The 22,562-nt window shown below is 37.8% G+C and overlaps 1 protein-coding gene and 1 long non-coding RNA gene across 10 annotated transcripts in view; one reads left to right on the forward strand and one right to left on the reverse strand.

Moving 5' to 3' along the window:
* Positions 1 to 22,562, forward strand: part of LOC140621525 (uncharacterized) — a 461,525-nt gene that overhangs the window by 319,340 nt on the left and 119,623 nt on the right. For 6 of the 9 annotated variants that reach the window (XR_012021267.1, XR_012021262.1, XR_012021260.1 and 3 more), the window contains one exon: positions 4,539 to 4,617. This is a non-coding gene — a long non-coding RNA (uncharacterized lncRNA). Of the gene's footprint in view, positions 1 to 4,538; positions 4,618 to 10,443; positions 10,868 to 22,562 lie in introns of those variants that run through there. The other 3 variants (XR_012021264.1, XR_012021265.1, XR_012021263.1) reach the window with 3 other exon arrangements.
* Positions 1 to 22,562, reverse strand: part of CYYR1 (cysteine and tyrosine rich 1) — a 106,474-nt gene that overhangs the window by 51,729 nt on the left and 32,183 nt on the right. The gene's annotated exons all lie outside the window — the stretch shown is intronic.

The raw sequence follows: 22,562 nt of genomic DNA on the forward strand, positions 1-22,562 counted from the left end.
CCTAAGCAGTGAAGTAAGGAGTTGTTTATTTATTAGCACTAGTGTATTTTCTATGTATGAGTATGAAGAAAAATGCAAAGGAAATTATGATATGTGATAAACATTATATGATATATGATAAACATTAACAATCACCCAAAGCCCATGTTTGCAGTCTCTGAAAACACTTTTATGTTATCACTACCTTCAAGAGTGAATGCATCCAATATTGGCAGCCCACATGGTCTCCTATGCTCTGTTGCGGGAGGGCGTCCTCCTGGATCAGCTATTGAACAACAAAGCCAACCCTATATTCCAAGGATTGATGCATAGTTAGGACAAGGTATAATGCTGATCAACTATACACTATTTGAAAAATTTCATTAGACTATATTTAAAGATATATCAAAGTCTTTTAAAAAACATTACTTTTTATAGATTTGGGTAATTAATGAGTATATTTGTTGTCAGACTTCAAAAAGATATTGAATTTATATGTCATTATTTTTTACGTCAGATTGTTGATGTTGGTAAAATATTAATGGTAATGATGGTAATAATGGTATTCTATTTATAAGTTTTCTATTTGCAAAAAAAATCTTATAAAAAGCAAGCCTAATCTTTTAAGTATATGTAATGTGAAATACTGAAGGTGTGAATTATACTATTAAAATATGCTTTGAGTTCTCCAGAAAAAGAGATTCAGTGGAATCTATAGCATTAGAACAGAAAGAGTCCAAGTCACCTGTCCCAAATTAACAAACTGTCCTAGAGAACTTCTTTTTGACTCAGCCTGCCATTTATTTTCTGAGAAAGCTCATTCTGCTCATCTGTATCTATATCTGACAGAAAAGTATTTCCTTTAGTAAGCAGATTTGCCTCTGTAGAACCTCTATCCATTATTCTAGATGTTTCTTGCTGCTAGGAACAGTACTATACACACACTAAACATTAGAAACGTCATGTCATTTAAAGGTCACAGATTGACAGCCTACGATGTTAGAGTCCAGAAACCCATCAGTACTATGGTAACCAAGACACCAAAGTCCATATAAGAATCTTCTAATTGAACTTTGTCATGGAATTTTTCTGCCGAGTCATTGGCCCACATAACTCTACTCTGACGAACAAAAGAAATGGATCCAATAAAGCCAGCTGCAAATAGATACCCACAGCCACGTGCTGGAATGCAGACAGCATATCAACAATGAGATAAAGCTTTCTGAAGCAGAAGGTCACTGAACCAAGATTTCTGACACATGTCCAAGTGCTGGCTTTTAAAATGGAGAGTAATAGAGAGCACAGTGGATTTTATAGGATGTTTTATCCGATGTTATGATAAAATAGGACCAGGTTATTGCAAAGTGAATGCTCCTTTGTTTCCTTTTGCCAACAAGGAAACTACTACTGACTGCCTCGACCCCAGGGTTTGGGTTACTTCCCACCCCCCACAAAGATTACAACCTTGAGAATGACTGTTTTTCTTCTTTTATTCTCTTTCAACACTTCCGCCATTCTCTTTCATAAAAGACACTCGGAGAGCTGGCCACAGTGTCAAGCTGATGATCATGCATTGTGTGGATGTTTTGAAATAGAGAGTGTAGAGGAATAAATGGTCCAGGTCAAACGCCTCTGTCTACATGGCAGTTACAAACTGTGTCAAAAATAGCACACATGCACACACAGACACGGAGACACACAGCTTGAACGGAGGTCTCTTATCTCACATCTCTCTTCCCACTAATCTATTTCTTATTCAGATTTGACAGTATCATGCCTGTCTTTAATAAACCCCGTCAGTGGTTTTCCACCACGGCCTATGTACCATTCACATTGAGTCTAGATTGGGGTCTGCAAACAATAACCTGATGGCCAAATCTGATCTGCTGCCTATTTCTGTATGCCTATTAGCTAAACACACACACACACACACACGCACACACACACACACACACACACATATATATTTTATATATTTTCATGTTTTTAAATGGTTGGAAAAAATTTAAAAAGTGATATATTGTGAAATTCAACTTTCAGTGTCCATAAATGTTTTATTGGAACACATCCATACTCATTTGTTTACATACTGTCTGTGCCTTCTTTTGAGTTACAAAGGTAGAGCTGAGTAGTTGCAACAAAGAGCACATGGCCTGCAAAGCTGAAAATATTGGCTATCTGGCCAAATAAAACAGAAGTTTGCCAACTCCCAGGGTCTGAGAATGGACCTCCTGGGGTTGGATAGCGCCTTGCCTGTGCAGCTATATACTAAGTTCTGATCTCTAATATTCATCATGGTAAGTGCTTTTTCCCTAGCCAGACATTCAATATTTTCCATAAGTTAGGCCTGGACCAGATTTTCTCCAGCCTTCCCACCCACTACTTATTACTCTTTTCTCGGTACCCTTTGTCTGTTTATGTTGCTTCTGTGTTCTAGCTGTGTGCTCTCCTTTATTTGTTGGTTGATATCCAATATTGAAAGCCCAACTCAGATGTCACTTTGAACATGGCAGCTCAGAAATGTGCCTACCTAATCTGATTTCTTGCTACGATGAATTTGCGCCATGTTTGATGTTCTCTGGCACACTTACCCATATCCTGCTTTGCACTATACTTAGTCATGCACTTGTGTCATTTCCCCTACTTTGTCATACAACCCTTAAGTGTGAGGACTTGCCTTAGTTACCTTTGTATCACCTAAGAATGGTGTGGGTGTGGACAGGCTTGGTTCAAATCCCTGCAGACTGAGGGACTAGTGCCAGGAACCATGCCAGGCCTCTGCACACACACAATTACATACTTCCTTAGTTGCAGGGTGCAAGGAAATGCCAGTGGCATGGAAAAAGACCCAAGTTAGTGTTCTAATAAAGCTGCTGTGGGGAGGGTGGCTCAGTTCCATAAAAACAAACAAAATCTTTGAAGGGCATAAGCCCAGGACCCAATCCAGAATCAGGGAATGCACTGAATAAACAGACAGGCCTTATACATCGGTGACATTCAAGTTCAATAGAAGTGGCAAGATTCCATTCCCCAGACCAGGGTCCAGGGCAACAGAGCCAATAAAAAAAGGGATAAAGTAAGGTAGTGGAGTTTAGCCAAGAGAAAACAGAAGCCAGGTCTTAGAAAGACCAGGGCTCTAAAGAGGTGACTGGGCAAAAGTCCAAAGAGAGAAACACACTCAAGGTCAGAGCTAAGCTACTACCAAGGCAGTGACTGGAGTCTCAAGTATTGGGTAGGGCCTCCTTAAATTATTCCTATTTAGGTTCAGATTTAATTCACAATCTGGGCACCTGGGTGGCTTAGTTAAGTGTCTGCTTTTTGCTCAGGTCATGGTCTCAAGGTCCTGGGATCAAACCCTGCACCAGTCTCCCTGCTCAGCAAGGAGCCTACTTCTCCCTATCCCACCCCCTCTCCTTCTGCTTTCTCTCTTTTTCTCTCTCACTGTTAAATAAATAAATAAATAAATAAATAAATAAATAAATAAATAAAATCTTTTAAAAAAGATTTATTTCAGAATCTAGAGAGTAGAGAAACCGATAAAGAAGCCCTAGTAGTGGGTGAAGAAAAGAGACCCGGAAGGAGGGACAGAACAGAGCCTGGGAAAGATCAGGGTAGGAGGGAGCTAAACGAGCATTAACCACCTTCAATCCAGTGATAAGGCTTTCACTTACAATATCTCGTTTGACATGCACAGGAACTCTGCAAGGAAGCAGCATATCCCCATTTTACAGAAGAGGAAATTATGGCTTAGAGAGATTATAAATAATTAGTGGAGCTGAGGTTTAAAGGCAAATATAAAAGAACCCAAACCAAATCTCCCTGCTCCCAACCACTACACACCACACTTCTTCAAGAGATAGCTATTAAATGAATAATAGAAATATATTAGATATAGAAAGAGAAATTATAAATGGACTATCTTTTTATAATTCAACATGGTAAATGTGATAGCACAGATGGCTGTTGTCTCTCTTATCATGGGACCATTGAACTCACAACTCACTCGTGGATACTCTCTGTCCCACAAGCCAAAAAGTACATGAAAAAAATCTAAGAACATATTGGTTGCTCTAGTCAGTTGCTTTGGATTTCTAGCCTTCCAAGCCTTTCAAATATTCCAAATTTCATTTCCATACTTATTTTAGTTTGCTCAGTCCTCCTGGGTTAACAACTGTCTTCCAATTAACCCTTGTAAACCTTGTTCCCAACTCGTTAAATGTTACCTCCTCAATAAAATCCTCCTTGATCTCTTTATTCAGAAATGCTGCCTCTTTCTTTCTTCTACTCTGACACCATGTCTTTCTATACCATTTATGTGGCTCTATACTTGATCTGAAATAATACCTACATCGATACTATAAACTCCAAGAATGTTAGTTTGTGTACTTTTACTCACCTCCTACAATGCCTTAGAACGGCATTCATACAAAAAGTGTTTAAAAATTGAAATCTTAAGGAACAATGTATACATGAAATTTCACTTTCTTAGATCCTCTACATGGGCGTTTTTTCCTTCGAAGGTTTGTTCTCACACTCATTTTTTACTTGGTTTTTTTCAGTTAATACAGTTCCTTCTGGTCACTGGAATTCTTTAGAATGAAGCAGTTGTATGAAATGGAAGAAGATGGCATATTGAAGGTAGACTATGGCTCTTTGTTTTATATCACCTGCAAAGCCAATGTGAGGATCTCAGTCTAAAAGTACTTTTTACTACCATTAGGATGCGCAGGCTTATTGACACACAATCTGTTTTTCAAGTCTTTAACAAAAATACTGATTTGGTCCTATGATCATATATTCTTTCTAAAGTGCTATTTAAATAACTGTAAAATGTCTTTTGTTATATAATTTATATCATTGTGACAGTCTGATAGTTCACAGGGGGCTCCTTGAAAGCCAGTTTGGATTACAGGACAAGACATATTTAAGACATTTTAAAAGCACATTAAAAGGGATTTTTTTCTCATTTGAAAATATTAATGAATTTTTAATGGACAAAGTTTCCTAAATTATGAAAAAATAATCTTGAGTTCGCAGTGATCATAAGAAAATTAACTACCATTAAAGCTAAAAATATGAAATATATTCTTCTGGAAATTGCACCTCAAAAATATTAATGACAATATTTAACTGATGGCTTTTGCTGGATGATAAGTTCCCTAGTTTTGATATGTTTATAGAGGCTTCCCAAAATGTAATCAATTTTTAATTATCTGTGTAAATAGACAATAGTGGTATGATAATGGTCAAACTTAGAGCCGCTAAAATTGGCCTCTAGAATGTGTTAAATATTTCAAGGGATATTGCTTTAAAATTCCTTGCTTAACTTAATATTAAGATTATTCTACAAGCTACCAAGTAATGAAGGGATTCTAGGAAATAATAAAAGAAATGTTTAGCCAGGATTTAAGAATTCACTAGGATAATCTATCCAATTATAACTTTGACTATGATTGAGGCTAAAAATAATGTACCTATCAATAAGGTGAATTACAAGAATAGGAATAGAACACCCTGTATGGGATTATCTGAGCCAATTCTTTCTAGAATCCATTTTTTACTTTTCATGTTATTATATGCAGTTTTAATATGGTATTACTTCTAATCTTTCAAGTACTGCTGTCAGATAAACCTAATTATTTCCTAGAAGTGGCTTGCTACTGAAAGAAAAATGCAGCAGAAAACTTATTCACCCATTTAGATATATTTAGTTTACGTTAAAATATTTTCGTCTTTATTCTTTCTCTAAAAGGAAAGGACTCAGGTAGATGAGGAATCAGACATATTGGCAAAGGTAAGAGTAAGGATGCAGAGGGGACAGAGGAGGGAATCCTCACATTTGAGATAGCCTAGAAAATTCTTCATTAAACCTTTAAGACACTCCAGAAAATTTCCACACAGGCACATAGAGATATTTCCTGGGAACTGCTATGGACTGAATATTTATGTCCCCTCAAGATTCATATGTTGAGGGGCACCTGGGAGGCTCAGTGGTTGAGCATCTGCCTTTGGCTCAGGATGTGATCCTAGTCTGGGGCTCGAGTCCCGGATCAGGCTCCCTGTGAGGAGCCTGCTTCTCTCTCTGCCTATGTCTCTGCCTCTCTCTGTCTCTCATGAATAAATAAATAAAATATTTTAAAAATTCATATGTTGAAGGCCTAATCCCAATGCAATATATTTGAAGGTGGGGCCTTTGAAAAGCAATTAGATTTAGATAGGGTCATGAAGGTAGAGCCTCCGCAAAGGGATTAGTCCCTTTATAAAAAGAGACCAGAGAGCTTTGGTCTCTCTCCATCTTGTCTCCCATCTTGCTTAGCACGAAAGCTGCTGTCTGTAAATCAGGAAGAGGGACCTGACCAAACACCCAACCATGCTGACTGATCTTAGACTTCCCAGTTCCTACAACTATGAGAAATAAATGTTAACTGTTTAAGCTACTCAATATGGTATTCTGTTATAGCAGACTGTACAGACCATAACCTGAGGGCATGTCAGTGTTCGTCTCACATAGCTCTGAGTCTTGGCCAACAACATCAATGAATCTTTGTGTGTGGCACAGCACCTATGATGACTGCACACAGCTCTGCTAAAGACATTGGATCTTTAACTCTGTGGGTGGGGCCACTCTGTGCATTTGTGAGGGCAATGCTAAGACAGCGTCTGGTCCTATCAAATCAGGTCCTAATTATCTGCACCCATCTGAGATCCAAACTTGGACACTTGACATGGTTGTCTAGGGCATTAACTTCTTAAAGCTAATTTTTTAAAAAGATTTTATTTACTTATTCATGACACACACACACACACACACACACACACAGATGCACAGACACAGGCAGAGGGAGAAGCAGGCTCCATTCCATGCAGGGAGCCCGACGTGGCTCGATCCTGGATCTCCAGAACCACACCCTGGGCTGAAGGCGGTACTAAACCACTTAGCCACTCAGGCTGCCCATAAAGCTAATGTTTTAATCTTATTTGTGAAAAGAAGAAATTATGCTACTTTACTCTTTGTAGCTCCATACTTTATGATGTTCTTGCACTATCATCCTCCTAATGTTCAGCCTTCTGACACACCAACAAATGGTTCAATTTAGTTCCTCACCAAATGATTAGCTTAAGAAAGAGAAAGGGCTCAGGATCAGGTGCCACTCTGAGTTCAAAAATTAGGCAGTAATTTACATTCTTGAAGTATCATTAAAATCCTTACCACAGATGTCTTTTCTTCCCAAACTGAATAGATTTGGTAGAACCATCCCTGTTCCTTTACTCAGGGCTGTCTGTGATTTGTGGCAAACATTTTAATATAGATCCTAACGTCAGAGGCACCATCAGTTTTTGTACACGATCATGTCTTCTTATTCATTGCCGTACCCTCAGAATGAATTAATATGTAAATCTTAGGCTGTATAGTCAATCTATTCACTCACTTGATTTCACAAATATTTACTGAGAACCTACCATGTGCCAAGTACTAACTATTTCAAATGTTTGGAATACATTATTATGATACTTGTCCTTGAAGAGATTACATTTTGGAAGGAGTAAGGAGGACAGGCAGTAAACATAATAAAGTATAAATATTGTCAGAAGATATTAAATTCTACAAGGAATAAAAGAGTAGGTCACAGCAGGATAAGGAGGATCAAAGGAAGGGATAGGGATGCAAGTGAGTTGAGATGCAAAGACTTGAAGGTGGTGAAGGCATTGGCCAAGCAGACACCTGGAAAAGGACATTCCAGGCAGGCAGCACAGCCAGTGCAGTAGCATAAATTGTGTCTCATACATCCAAGTAAGGAAGTCATTGTGGCTGAAGGAGAGTGCCTCAGAGGGATAATGGTAGGAGATAAAGTCAGAGGTTAAGAGGTCAAGTCTAAAGGGACTTGTAGACTATTTAAGAAGTTTGGCTCTAATCCTCCATGGACATAGAGAACTACTAAAGAATTATGAGCAGAGGACTGACATGATCCAACATTGGGTATTGAAAAGAATCCCTCTGGTTGGGGAATGAGAAGAGAGACTGCCAGGAGAAAATAAAGCAGGAGACAATTGCAATAATCCAGGGAAGAGGTATTTTTAAGAGATGAAGTCAGCAACCTTGTTTCTCAATGAATTCACCTATCAATGATATCTAGCCAACCGAAATTACTTTATATGTATACTAAAGAAATCTAGTCAAATAGATCTAGTTCTGCCAATACATTTTCATACTGAGATATGCTCAAGTATTTTTTAAATTCTTATATTTTGTAAGCAGGAGTGAGTGGACACTAAATTCAAACAAATTCCAATAAAAACCATCAGGACCAACTTATCTGAAAGTAACATTCAAATTCATATCAATCAGTAATAGCTAATAATGGCCTCCTTGAATTTGTTCTAATTTTGACCAAGTAATAATATTTCCATCTATTTTTTTAAAAAAGAATTCCTGATGGACTGCTAACTCTGTTGAACTCTTGAATATATCTCATTCCAAAGAGAATGATTAACAAAATACTGTTTCACTGGGTCCTGGACACATGCTATATATTCTGATAAAACCTACTTATAGCTCATCTGTGACATAACTTCTGAATTAAAGGCAAAGAAAAAAACAGGAAGAGAAAGAAAAAAATATTTGTTCATATTTGGAAAGAAATTCAGGTCACTTCTTTAGCAGATGAGAGTAGGATTTATAATGTTTCTCTCTCTCTTTCTCTCTCTCTCTGGAGCTCCTTGTTAGCTGTTTTGTCCTTCAGGAAAGGATATGTGGTGGTATGGATTGAAAAGGTTACACTGTCATTATTTGCAAATGAATTCTATCTGGAATGAAAATTCACATAGTTTTACATTGATGTTGTCTTGTTCTATGTGGTAATTTGTCAAAACTGTATGCTGTCTACTACAAATATTTCACCTTTATTTATTAGCACATTTAGATCAACCACAGTATTGGGGACTTACACTATGAGAATAGTAACAATTGGCTATGTGAGCATTACTCCAACGACAGAGAAGATTTATATTATTTTTAAAAGCTTACAGAAGTTACTTTAAACTAGTCTTGATCTATTCTATGAAGGGATTTTAGTGGACTTGAAAGCCTCCAAAATTATTTGCAAAGTTTTGTATCCATATGAATCTGTTAAATGATCCAACAGTTTTTATCACAATTTTGAAGGCACCTGTAACAGCACCCCTCTTTGGGGGATAAAAAGAACTTAAAAACACTTAGAAAAATGCACAGATGGTATTTTTAAGGGTTATTTATATAGCAGAAGAATACTCTCCCAATTTATGAATGGTTTAACTGCTCACAAAATTTAGTTTTGTTTTTTTATCAAAATGGACCTTTTGCTTTCACAGCTTGATTTTCTAGAGAAAATATTTTATTTTACCTGCTATCATTTTTTATGATGTGATAGACTTTAATTTATTTCAGTCAGCATTGATGAGCACCTACCATACACTGGGGGATATGATGATGAAAAAAAAAATTAAAAGGCCTGGTTCTTGTCCTTGAGAATCTCATTGTGAATTAAGAAAGATGGAGATACAGCTATTGGTCATAAATTGTGAAAAACACGATCAGGAAAATGAATTCAAGGGTGGTTTTATCCTTGGGATAACTGAATTCCCAGGAAGGAGTTTGGTTATTGGTACAGGAAAGATGAATAAGTTTTTCCAGGCCCAGGAAGAAAGCTAGAATATTCTGGGCACAAAGCACAAGAAGTATGAAGACAAGAACAGGGCACCTGGGTGTCTTGGTGGTTGAGCATCTGCCTTTGGCTCAAGTCATGATCCCAGGATCCTGGGACTGAGTCCCACATCAGGCTCCCTGCAGGGAGCCTGTTTTTCCCTCTGCCTATGTCTCTGCTTCTCTCTGTGTGTCTCTCGTGAATAAATAAATAGAATCTTAAGAAAGAAAGAAAGAGAAAGAAAGAAAGAAAGAAAGAAAGAAAGAAAGAAAGAAAGAAAGAAAGAAAGAAGAGAAAGAAAGGAAGGAAGGAAGGAAGGAAGGAAGGAAGGAAGGAAGGAAGGAAGGAAGGAAGAAAAAGAAAGAAAGAAAGAAAGAAAGAAAGAAAGAAAGAAAGAAAGAAAGAAAGAAAGAAAGAAAGAAGAGAAATATTCAGTTTTGTGAGAACACAGAGGTGGGGGCAAGCTGGTGGGGGGGGCTGGCATGGGGACTTCAGCTGAAAGGAAGTCTGGTAAGGTAAGGCCAGACTGCAAAGCACCTTGGGACCATCCTAAGAATCTGGACTTGTGTTGTCAGGGGATGAAGAAGTACTGAAAGTATCAGGTAGAGAAGAGATATAATCATATTATTTTAGAAATCGAACTCTGGTGGATTAGATGAGGTTGACTGACAACACCAGAAGCTATTGAAAAAAAGATATGCTTGAATTAATAACAGAATATAGCTAGTCTTGCCTCTATTTTATGTTTGTTTATTTATTTATACACATTTCTTCTTTATTGTAGCTTATAGAGGGATCACAACCAGCTTTCAAAACAATTCCATGGTCTGGAGAGAAAGGCTGAGTAGTAGCAGAATGGGCAAGACTCACTTCACTGCCATCCTTCCATGGTTATTTCAGATTGAGGGATATTCACTTTCATTGTAGAAGTCTAGAACACTTCAAGTCTGGAAGTTTTCTTTCCCTAACTTCATCCATCTAATCTATCTACAGGTACTATTGTTTCTTCCTGCAAAACATACTCTGAATCTGACCTTTCTTCCCAGGCCATTACTCAAGGAAAAGTCCCAATCCTCTCTCAGGCTCCCCAGGATGGCTCTAAAGTGGAGTCCCTGCTTTCTCTCTTGCTCCTCACAATCTGTTCTCCACATGAAAGTGAGTGACCTTTTAAAATAAAATACAAATCAAATCATTCTTCAGAGGCCTCAGCCCTGACTAGCGTCTGTGTATTTCTATTCTGTTTTTGTCCTTGGAGATACAGGTCTTATTTTTGAGTCCTACTACAACATTTTATTGGCTAGGTGACTGTGTGAGTCCAATGGAAGGCACTTTGCTTCTTTGATTCTTGGTTTTATTTGTTTCGTTTTCATCTTTAAAGTGGTATATTAACCCTTGAGCTTGCTTCAGGATTCCAGATATCAGAGAAAGATGAAGTCATCCTAAGATTCAGGAACTCCACTTAGAGACAAATCATATGTCCTCCAAACGCTATAGCCCGGTTTATTTTTTAAATCTGCCTGAGTGAAGGCATTCCTCTCTGTCCACAAAATAAGCCAAAAGTTCAAGTCCGTCAGTCATAATGAATTAGGTAATGAAGTAAGTTGACCCCTTCAGTAAAGAAGCTCTGGACTCTTCTATTTTTCTTTCTTGCAAATATTGTGTTTATGACATGAATGAAGTAGGGGAAAGGCTGCCCTCCTGTAACTTTATTCTGCCCAGGAAACATATAAAAGGTTATTTGGACATTTGAAGCAAATTAGAGCCAGAGCAAAGGCCAAAAGCATGGCCAGTTTCCTACTTTCCTTTGTCCACAGGCCAAAACATTACCAAACTAAGTAGGCCTGTCAATAAACTGGGGCTTGGAATTTGAAATTAGCAAGCACAATTTCTAAAATATTATGGTGTTTTATTTTGTTTTTTCAGGCATGAAGTTGTGTGAGCTCAGTATATTTTAATTATGTAAAATAACCCAATTTACATAACCAATTAAAGTCAAACCACTTTTATTTTTTCTCAATGCATGTTGTATAAACCTCGAAGGTCAGAAAGTCAACCAAAAAGGAGTACCTAGTACAGAGCTCTTTATATCAGCCACGAATCTAGAAATCTTTCCTTTTATGGACAGTTACTTGATTGTTGAATAGTTCTGTTTTCATCAAGTAAAACTGGCCTACGTTGAAATTCCATTTCATCGCTGCTTCTGTACATTTCTTTTATTTTGCATGAATATGGCCAGATGAATCATACATAAAGAAAGCTCAGCTCCTCCAGAACACTGCTATTTTACAAAGAGCTCTGCTGCCAAATTCAAAGCTAAATTCAGGTTTTAGGTATCAGAATCTTTTTATAGGTCCCAGGAGAATATTTTTTTCAAATAAAACAGCTCAGCGATCAGAGGTTCTGTTCACCTGTTGTGTTCTCCAGAAATATGGTATTCTACAAAATCTGAGATAATGAAGGTTAAGACATTATTATTACCCTTTTAAAAAAAGCTCAAAGGAATGAACTGTTTCCTGAAAATATCACATGGAAACTTCAAGAAATAAATTCTAGAAATGCTACTTAAAAAGAGGTAAAGGAAAAACTTAAAAATCTGAAAATGTTCTGAAAGAAATCTAGTTAACTATCAGTCAAAAAGTAGCTATTTTGGTAGAATAGAAATATATCTATTTTATGCCAAAATATCATTCTGTTAGTAACTAACTTTCTGCTTTTAGCTCAAAAGGTTTGCATTGAAAGCCTTTGGTTTCTTTTTCGAAATTCCTGTTAAATATTTTCCAGAAATCTGTTGATGCAACTTTGGAAAGACTCTAAAATGAGGAAAAAATGAACATAAAATCTACGATTCAGTTCAATCTACTGGGAAGGTACCATTTAATAAGAGAGAAGCAATTTCCTAATTGGAAATCAATTTGACCTGTTATTGAGGAGCTTGGTTACTGATGATCTGTGGCCATCAGACAAAGAAAGTGTTCAAGAGAAGGAAGAGCATTCAAGTAAATCCTTTCTGAGCCTTTTCAACAAAGGTTTTCTGGGACAGGCAAGCTAACACCATAAAGTTTTTTTGGTTTGTATCTATTTCAGATACCCAGTCCATTACTGACAGCAAACAAAGGGACATAGTAAAATAAAATAAGTATTGAGTCCTTCCTCTCTGTACTCTACAAAGATACTTTACATATTTATTTCGCACAACAATCTGATAGTTGTATATTGTCATTGCCACTTAACATATGAAGAAAGTATGGCTCAGAGGTGTTTACCAACTTGCTTAAGATCCCCAGGTTAGTAGGTGCAGAGGAGGTGATTTGAATAGAAGTATGCTTAGTTCAAAGCCCATTCTTTGTCTATCACATCAGATTTTGTTACATATGTTTCACATATGGAATTAATGAGTGTCATGCATTACATTTGTAAAGCATAGCGTTTATGAAGAAAATAGGTAACCACAATTTTTATTTAAACCTTAAAATACAAATGATGGCTCTTGGCTTTGCCTAAAATGGATTAAACCTAACAAAACATGGTTTTGCTGATCCAGCAGCAGCCATAGCATGGGTTAGGAATAAGTGCACACTATTGCAGAGTTGGAGGCTGGCTAGACCAAGAAAGAATATGGTACACAGAGACCCAGATCCTGAAGGCTCAGGAAAACACAGTTTGCAACAGTTAGGAACAATATCACCAGTCTCTATTTTACCTAATTTAAAATTATCAGCTGCAGGTAATGTTGTTTTTTGACAGAGGTCACTGTGGTTCAATGTTTGTTGGATTTTATCTTATTAAGCCCTTAGGTTGCTTGCAAGAATGATTGAGGAACAGAAGTATATGTGGAGTCCTTATGAAGGAGTTAGCTCTTAGGCCTTCGGTAATAACGGATCTTCAAGCTATAGGAGGGGTGCCTGGCTGGCTCGGTGGGTAGGGTGTGTGATTCTTGATCTCGGAGTTGTGGGTTTGATCCCCACACTGGAGGTAGAGATTACATAAAAAAATAAAAAAATATTTAAAGATTTTCCTTTCTTGAGAGTGAGAGAGAGAGAGAGCACACAAGCAGTGGGGAGGACTAGAGGGAGGAGCAGGTTCCCCGCTGAGCAGGGAGCCCATTGCAGGACACAGTCCAAGGACCCTGAGATCATGACCTGAGCTGAAGGCAGATGCTTAACCCACTGAGCCACCCAAGCGACCCCCAAAGTAAAATCTTTATAAAAAATAGAGGAAACAAAGGATCTTTGAAAGCTCCTTTCCTTTTTTAAAATTATTTTTTATAAAAGTATAGTTGACACACAATGTTACATCAGTTTCAAGTGTACAACATAGTGATTCAATTTCTCTCTATATATGTTAGGCTGAGCTCACCAAGAGGGTAGCTACCCACTGTCACCATGCAATGATATCACAAAACCATTGACTATATTCCCTGTGTTGTACCATTCATCTTTTTGACTTATTCATTCCATAACTAGAAGTCTGTATCTCCCACTGCCCTTCAGCCATTTTGCCCATCCCCCACTGCTTCCCCTCTGGCAACCACCAGTTTGTTGTCCGTAGATATGGGCCTGTTTTTGCTTTTGGTTTCTTTGTTCATTTGTTCATTTGTTGGTTTGTTTATTCATTTTCATAGAGTCCACATATGAGTGATATCATATGGTGTTTGTCTTCTTTGTCTGACCTGTTTTACTTAGCTTAATACCCTAGGTCCATCCATGTTGTTGCAAGTGGCAAGATCTCATTCATTTTTATGGCTGAGTAATATTCCACTGCATGTATGTACCACATCTTTATCCATTCATCTATCTATGGACACTTAGGTTGCTTACATATCTTGGCTATTGTAAATAATGCTGCAATAAACATAAGGGTGAATATATCTTTTCAAATAAGTGCTTTCATTTTCTTTGGGCAAATACCCATGATGGCTCCTTTCTGGATAATTTTATGTTATTGTACCAAATCCATCTTTTCTAGCGATAACTGATAAATTGTGGAGCAACACTCATAAATATTCTCAGGAATACTGACACGTAAGTACTTATGGCAGCTCCACAATGATGGTAAATAAATGAACAGTTCTTCCATTGAAGACTAGAACAAACCCACTCTATATCATACGAGGTACACTGTGAAGCTTAGGTTTGTCAGCCTTGCTTGTTTTTGTGTGTTATGAAACTCATCAGAGCTGAGAAACACTTATGGAATTCAAGCTGTTCACAATCAGCCTGCATGACTGCTTTTTGCCATAATAAAGTTATGTTTTATTAATGGAGAAATTTTACTCGTATCTAGAAGTTGAGTGTCCTGTTATTTTGTGTGTTTTCTGTGGAATTCTTGGAATGGTTCTGAGAGCAGAACAACTGCAAAAGTGAAAGTTAGCAAACACTAGTTTATGTAACATAACCAGCCAAAGCCACTTACTCTTTCAAGGCAAAAGGTCTAGAAGATTTTGTTAAGAATTCAGGGCTCAAATGTAATTGCTTTAAGACTGATTCAAGTAATATAAAATTCTGTATCAAATTCTAAATACACGTAGCTTTAAGTACCTATGTTAGGCTAGTCACCAGTATTTGTAGCACTATGTCAGCATTTGTCTCAAATCAGTTTAAGGAATTTGTCAACCAGAATCTCAAAATAATGACCTTGCAAAATACTTTGTCAATATTCCACTAATATCACTATGATGTATTGTCATCTGCTTATTGGTTGTCTGATTTCTCCATTACAACTCTTTGAAGGCAGCAATCGTGTGTTATTTCTTTGTATGCTCAGGCACTAGCAGAATTCTTTTACATGACAGGGGCTTAATAAAGGGCTAATGTTAAATGAGTAAATCAATGAATATGAGTTACAGCTTTCTCATTCCATTACACTCAGCTTCAGAGTCTTCAGTCGGTGGCCATTCACTGCATCTCTACTATGTGTTAATGCACTGGATATTGTCTTACCCCTCTTGACCCACCTTCCACCCTCCCCCATCTGGCTCAGTAGTCAGGAATGTTGACCCATAACAACTGCATCAACAGACCAACTTGCCTTCTGACTTCGGTGACCCTGGGTTTGGGCACCAAAAGCCGAGTGCAGGAGACTGGAGGTTGGAAGGAAAGGGAGAATGAGCTCTATGATACTTTGGCTCTGCTTCCAGTCAGTTGCTACCAGGCTGCCGCATACAGCTACTCTCTCTGGATTTGGGTCACTGCTCCTGCTCCTTATCCCTCAGTGTTAGGGATGCTCTCAGCTGTTGATAGCCTGGAACACTGCACCATCTTTTGTTGGTTTCTCTAGTCCCTATCTGCACCTTTACAAAGGCTCCTTTTATTAAATGCTCTTCGATTGCTGGTTTGAGTATGCTGTTTCCAGCTGGGACTTTTGGTACCATGATAACCATTTGCATAAATCTTAAGTAATTAATTTTACTCTTTACATTTGCAAGGAAAATAGGACTGTTCCCATTCTACAGAATGGCTGTGATAGAAATACACCTTACCTGAAACTTCTGCTGTTTTCATTCACTCATTCATCCTTTGTTCATTTTGTTTCCCATAAGTCATTGGAAATTTTGTCTATTGACATTGCAATTGCTAGATGCAATTCCTGCTGAAAGCAGAGTGGCACAGAGACAACATGACTCAAAAGGAGTATCTCTTTTGGATAAAAGAATAAACCAGTGTAAAGGAGCTTTTTGCTGAGTGTGGGCAAAAAAAAGGGGGGAGGAAGGAGGAAAGTTATAAAAGGATAAACGAAGGAGGCTCAGCTCAGAATACTTTTGCCTTTATAACGAACTGTACCATGGAAGGTTTGTTCATTCTATTCATTTGGGTGGAGAGAGGCAGGCTTATGAGACTTTTACTATGGCTATAGAGGGAAGTCAATGACTTTTAAATCAGGTTTTGTTATAGCACCCTCTAAAATTTAAAAGGCTCTCTAATTTCATTTGTTTTATACACAGTGTCAGCATTCTGAGGGTTCTTCTTGCATGTACTACCATGATAGATCAGTGGGCACTCTCACATCCCACTCCCCGAGGGTTGCCTCAGTTTCTCTATTAAGCTCTAGAGTTAAGTGAATCCTGAAGTACTCCCGCTGGAAGGTATTTGTAGCTTGTCTATCTAATAGACCACCAGTGAGTTTGTAGGTCTCATTAAGAAAGGTCACTTAAGACTTAAGTTTCCAGAGAAGCATGAGAGATAAGGGAAGATATATTGTTGAAAGCTACACAGGCACTAAGGTCTACTTTTCTATGAGATGCTTCATTATACTCTTAACAAACGTGTGTGTGTATGATCTATATGAATTCAGAAATAGTGTACATTACCAAAGGAAGGCAATATCAAATTATAGCATTTCAAAGTAAGGGATGGCAGGAACCTCAGACTTTTTTTGGAAGGTGTAAGTCACCTTACTTAGTATATTTTAAACACCGTTTCCCCCACACTTCAGAGGCTTTCCTTTTAGAAAAGCATGGCAGGAGTTGCCCTAATGTGATTAGAAAAGGCCTGAAGCTTTGCTTTTAAAATTCAATACTTAGGTAGAAAGAAAATGATAACTTTTCCCCTTTGATTTTTAGTCGCTATTTTTATAACACTAGCAGCCCTGAGACATGGGAATGGAAATGTACCTGCTTCCTGATGTTACCTGAGCACCACTAAAACTACAGCCCTTTAACCGGCTCTGTTCTCATCTGTGCTTTTATCTTTATTTCTGCATTCCCCCGGTATATCATTTCTATGTTCTCCAGACTTATTCTCGGCTTTCTTGATGCTACATTTGCTTGTTTCTTTGTTCAATGACTATTTATTGAGCACCTACTGTGGCCCAGCCAAAGATCCTACACTCAAAGAGTCAAGCAAAAGAGCCAAGAATTTGTAAACACTGATCATTGTAAACACTTGTGATGGAAAAATACAAATGTAGGAGCAGAAAGCCAGGGAACCTTACCTGTGTGGATTCAGAGAAATTTTCCTAGGGAAATGATGTGATGGATGAGCACATTAATTGATTAATTGAAGAGTACAGGAAAAAGTCTAGGGGCAGTTTATCAGAAAGAATAGTATATGGAGGGACTCAGAGACTGTATGGGGCTGGAATCAGGTATGACTATATGCAGTAAGCACTTGACTTAAAACTACTGAGCTCCAGCTAACCTATTCATGAAATCAAGGCTCAGCTATTAAAAGGTGCGAGGTGGCTTCCCTATACTATTCTTCTGTGTGGCATCCCCCTTTATATATTTATTTTATTTTTTAAAGATTTTTATTTATTCATGAGAGACACACAGAGAGAGGCAGAGACATAAGCAGAGGGAGAAGCAGACTTCCTGCGGGGAGCCTGATGCGGGACTTGATCCTGGGACCCTGAGATCATGATCTGAGCTAAAGACAGACACTCAACCAGTGAGCAGCCACCCAGGTGCCCCTGGCATTCCCCTTTAGTTCACAACTCAGAACACGTAAAGAACAAATGCAGGGATGTAGACAGGAGAGATTCTAGTTTAAATTACCATACAAATGACCTTAAGCAGTCAGTGTTTGGCCCAAGCAAGGTTTATCTAAGTGCTCCAGCTTTAAATCCAACTTGGGCTGGCAGGAAGGGGTCTTTGTCTTGTATCAGCACTCAGTGATCCAGGCGAGAGGACATTTCATTGCAAGAGAGAGAAGAGCATGTACCAAGTAACTGAACCCTTTGAGAGCTTCCCAGAACCGCTGAACATTTCACTGGCCAAAGTAAGCCACAGAGCAATGCTTAACCTCAAACTACAGGAGAGGCAACAGCCTACCACCATGAGGCTGGTAGGTAGAAAACTAGAAATATCTGGTAAGCTAGAGTAGTGATCACCACAGAGATGAGCCTCTGTTTATCAGATACCACAGGCTATGGAAAAAGCAAATTACTGGTGCTCTGCCTCAAACCAACCCGTTGTCTGCCCTCTCACGTTCAACCAGCTGTCACTAAACCGGAGAATGGATGTGGGTGAGGGCATTGTAGTGGGGTGTGTGTGCCAAAGGGGAGGTCAGAAGGTGTTCACTAAACAGTGCAATGATTTGTAAATGGAGAATAGGTAGAGAGATAAAATACCATTTTCATTTCTTTGACTTGTTCTTCTACTTCCTGGAAGAAGGAAAAGAGTAATGTTGTCCTTAATATTATTTTCGACATATATTTTCAAATATATGTTGAACTTTGAGTGAAGCTATCTTTTTCTAAAGCCTTTATTTATTTGAGAGAGAAAGAGAGCAAGCGTGAGCCAGCGCGAGGTGGGGGAGGGGGGAGGCAAGAGGAAGGGGCAGAGGAAGAGGGAGAGGGACAAGCAGATTCCCTGGTGAGCCGGAGCCTGGAAGTGGCCAGATCCCAGGACCCTGAGATCATGACCTGAGCCCAAGTTGGAGGCTTCACTGACTGAACCACTCAGGTGCCCCAAAGCTATCTTAATTGAGTTGCCAAGAACTCCTTCCCATTCTTTGTTTCTTGGCATGTGTAGTGTCTGGTCTTGTTTTTGTAGATGCAAATGGTCTCTTAGTTCTTTTAAATGTTAATTATGATGTTGTTTTCATGTGTTTACTTTCTCATCACTGAGTTCCTCTCCCTTCTCTGTTTCTTATTTGACTCTATTTTGTTTTGTTCTGGCTCTATCTTTCATAGTAGAGGCTGTCCTCTAATGTCTGGTCTTCCTTAGCTATTAAATCATATTTAAAAGTGAGGCCCCAAATGAACCAGACTGAGGAGCATGAGTATAACTTCTCAATCTGTGAGTCTCACTGTCGTGTTGCTACTATGAGATCAGTCATCCAGTTGGGGGAATCTCCACAGGCCTGTATCCACAGTTTGGAGGTTCTTGACTTATTCTGTGCCACGGCAGTCTGGTGAAGTCTTGTAGACCCTATTTTAGATTTTTAAATGCATGAAAAAATTATAGCAAAGTATTAAAAATTAAATTTGTGAAACAATAAAATGTGCTTATTGTAATATGGGACACAGTAATAGTAATGCATCATATCATAAGCTTTAGTGTTGTATCTAATAACTATTGAAATAATAATGAGTGCAAATACTATTTCAAGATATAAGCAATGAGTAATGTGATAAAAGAAATTACCATGATTCTTATTGGTGACAAAGTCATAGGTACTGCTAATATTATAATGGTTTGTTACCTACATTCAAAAATGATAGAGATGCTAATTTTCAGAGGTTAGGGGAAACAAAAAATGAATTATTATTCCCATTCAAGTTCACAGACCCTCTGGTTAAAAATCCTATCATAGGTCTATACTTTTGCATGGATCAATTTTCTTTCAGAAGACAGTTCACCAATCTCCAACCTCAAGTATGTATGCCTGGCTGCAGGCCTTTCCAGAGCCATGCAGGGAATAAATCTCTCTTCAGTGGGAAGATTTTCCAATAATCCCTCTGATTTCAGCATAGTAACTCACCCTCCAACCTCAACTATTCTTGCTGTCTCCATAACCAGAGGCTATCTGATAAAACCTCTCTAAAAACAGACCCTAGGTTTTCTCTTGATGGAGCCAGGGTGGAGAGGGAAGATGGGAAGTCTAACTTCTCTTTTAAAGATGTTCAGTCCACACTCCAGTTTTCAGCCTCATCTTTTTGCACACTTACCTGGCAAACAACAGATCCTACAGTATCTGAGGATTCTCATAGTTTTATGGGAAAATGACTGGCTTTCTGGCTTGCTGCTTCAACAGACTCAGATCACTGCATTCTCCAGTCTAAAGGAGTTAATAGTGGTTAAACTATTTCCCAGATTTCAAAAAGTTACTTTGTTGTGTGCTGTCTTCTTTTTGTCCTTGCGATTTTTTTCTCTTAATTCCTTTACTGTCATTGCTTTGTGAGGCTTCAGGAGGAAGTTCAGATAGACATTTGCATTCAGCCTATGCTGTTTAAACAGAGCTTTGATGCATTCATAAATTCATAAGTAGCATTTTATTATGTCTGGGATTCACATTTTTTCTTTCTGTTCATAATAGCAAATCTCCTTCTCTCTGATTTAATATAAAAGTGAGACAACAAGGTTGATATGCAATGCCACTTTAAGAGAGACATCTACTTTGTGTTTTAAGGAAATCATTTCTTAAAAGAAAGTTTCTTAGACTCTCCCTAATTGTTTTTAGCATCTCTGCTTAGAATACTAGACTAAGTTTCTCAAAGTCAACAACCAGTGATGTGGACACTTTTTTCTTCTGTTGCAATGGTAAAAGTGGAGTAGTTCCTATGGGTACAACCCTACCGCAGGTAACAACTGAATTCGTGGTCAATGTAAAAAACAACTCCCCAAAGTCACTGGAGAGAAACCAAAAGCAGGGATAAACTGGAAGAGAGCCATGACTCGGAGGAAGAAGATGGGACTGGGTGAGTTTCCTGTTGATCAGACTTTTGTCCCAGTCTGATTAATTAGATTTACTAAATCTTGGATAGAAATCCTTTCAGTGTGCTAGTTTTAAGAATAAGAGGACAGAGTTTAGGACTGTCAAAGTAGATGGAAAATGAGGGAGAAAATCAAGGAAAGGAGAAACTCTGGGGCAAGGGGGAGGGGGAACGTCAAATTGTGCACATAAATTCTAAGAAAATCTCAGGATGGCATGTGAACTATGTGTGCATGTAACTGTGAGCAGCCCTGAGGCTAAAAGAATTGAAGAGAGATTTTAGCATCTACCTACTGCAGAAGGGATAAAGACTGGGACTTGAGAGAACAAATAAACACTTGAGGAAATAACAGAATTCAATTTCTACTATGTATTTTTCACAATGTTCAGGACACATCGCAAGTTATTAGATACATAATCAAGAGGAAAGGCAATTGAAGAAACTGATCCTGAGGTGATCAAGATGCCAGAATTAGAGAACAAGAATTTTAATTTAGCTATTATAAGCATGCTCAAGGATATAAAGGAAAATATATTTGTGATGAGTGGGTAAACAAAAAATCTCAACAGAGAAATAGTAACTATAAAATAGTAACTATAACTAGTAACTATAGTTACTATAGTAACTATAAAACAAAAAATCTCAACAGAGAAATAGTAACTATAAAAACAGAGAACAAGAATTTTAATTTAGCCATTATAAGCATGCTCAAGGATATAAAGGAAAATATATTTGTGATGAGTGGGTAAACAAAAAATCTCAACAGAGAAATAGTAACTATAAAATAGTAACTATAAAATAGTCGAATGGAAATTCTAGAAATGAAAAATACAGTATCTAAAACAAAATGTCATTGGATAAGCTTAACACCATGTTGGAAATAAAAGAAGAGTCAGTGACTTGATCATGCAATCAAAATTATACAATATGGAGAAAAGGAGGGAAAAATGATAGAAAAAAATACAGTCTCAGTTATTAGTGGGACTTATCAAAAAAGCAAATACATACGGAGCTGTAGAAGATGAGGACAGAACTGGGCAAACCCAACATTTGAAGAAAGAATGGAGAAGTGTCCAAGATTTCACAGATTTTAAAAAGTGCAGAGAACCCTATGTGATATACGTAGAAAAAAAAAAAAAAACATGGAAAAGTGACAGTTAAACTAATTAAAACAAAAGATAAAAAGAATCTTAAACATTTCCAGAGAAAAAAGAGACATTACGTATACAGGACAGAAATACAAGTTTCCAATGACTTCTCAGCAGAAACACTGAAGGCCAAAGTATAGTAGAATGGCTTCTTTAAAGTATCAAATGAACACAACAAATTGCTAACCCAGCATTCTACATGGAGCAAAAATAACTTTCAGAAATAAAGGTGAAATGGAGGCATTTTCAGATGCATAAAACCAAAGATAATTCTCCAGCAGACTTTCCCTTTAAGAAAAGATAAAGAAAGCTCTTCAAATCCACGGGAAATGATTCCAGATAAAAACTCAGATCCTAATTTTAAAAATATATGTATGGGGGT

Source organism: Canis lupus, chromosome 30 (genome assembly GCF_048164855.1).
Source record: "Canis lupus baileyi chromosome 30, mCanLup2.hap1, whole genome shotgun sequence".
NCBI lineage: Eukaryota > Metazoa > Chordata > Mammalia > Carnivora > Canidae > Canis > Canis lupus.